This window comes from Microtus ochrogaster, unplaced genomic scaffold (genome assembly GCF_000317375.1).
Source record: "Microtus ochrogaster isolate Prairie Vole_2 unplaced genomic scaffold, MicOch1.0 UNK2, whole genome shotgun sequence".
NCBI lineage: Eukaryota > Metazoa > Chordata > Mammalia > Rodentia > Cricetidae > Microtus > Microtus ochrogaster.
The window spans coordinates 6,552,649-6,553,785 of record NW_004949100.1 but is presented as its reverse complement, the minus strand read 5'-3'; the positions used below and the strand labels follow the sequence as shown (position 1 = coordinate 6,553,785).

The 1,137-nt window shown below is 41.2% G+C and overlaps 1 non-coding gene across 1 annotated transcript; it reads left to right on the top strand.

Annotated features, from left to right (window-relative positions):
• Nucleotides 1-725: 725 nt before the first annotated feature.
• On the top strand, nt 726-882 carry LOC113458093. Its single transcript, XR_003378532.1, has one exon. It is a non-coding gene; the product is annotated as a U1 spliceosomal RNA (small nuclear RNA).
• Nucleotides 883-1,137: the final 255 nt, after the last annotated feature.

Below are 1,137 nucleotides of genomic sequence, written 5' to 3'. Positions count from 1 at the left end.
TGTAGACCAGGCTGGTCTCGAACTCACAGAGATCCGCCTGCCTCTGCCTCCCAAGTGCTGGGATTAAAGGTGTGCGCCACCACCGCCCGGCTGATCAAAGCATATTATACACAAAGTATATTGTATACATGGCATAATCCAGCTTACAGTTTGAATGTTCTTGGCATATATTAAGAAAAACAAAGAGAAATTTTTTATTTAAAGTTCAGATTTGCTTTACATCAGCCAGCCTTGGTGGCACAGGCCTATAATCCCAGGTACTTGAAAGGCGAAGCAGAAAGATTCCAAGCAAAAGGCCTACGCAGTAAATTAAGAATCCTGAGGATATAACTTGGTGGTAGTTAGCTATGTGCAATGCCTGCCTTGAGTTCAAACCCCAGCACTATATATTTTATAGGTGGACTAAAAAAGAACAACAATTAAAAGTTTTAAACAAGCTGGGTGGTGCACACCTGTAATCCCAGCACTCAGGAGGCAGAGACAGGTGAATCTCTGTGAATTTCAAGCCAGCCTGGTCTGCAGAGCAAGTGCCAGGACAGGCTCCAAAAGCTACAGAGAAACCCTGTCTTTAAAAAAGAAGATAAAAAGTTTTACCCAACACCAGGAATTGAAATCTCATGACTTAAATATATAGATTATTAATTTAATTTTAAAATGTTGAAATCAATAATCATATATTTGAACTAAATTCTGAAAATAATCTTTCTCTGTATAAAGGTCACCTCATACTCACTGGGCCAGGAAAATGCCGTGAACACAAAGGTGCTTTCCCAGGGCAAAGCTCATTCGTTGCACACTGGATATGTGGCTCCTGTGATTTCCTCACGTTTGGAAACTCGACAGCATAATTAGCGGTCGTGAGGGACTGCATTCACACCCTCTTCTTAGGGAAAAGGTATTGTCCATAAAAATAAACCAGCAAAAAAAAAAATCAAAACTAAAATAATCAACTTCCCACCACTAGGAGCACCTCAGCATCTTCAAATTTTCCCCCAAAGAGATGCTGTCCATTTACTTATTGCCACTTAACGCTAAAATGTAAATTTCTGGCTGGACAGTGTTGGCACACGCTTTTAATCCCAGTACTCAGGGACAGAGGCAGGTGGATCTCTATGAATTCAGGGCCAGCCTGGCCTA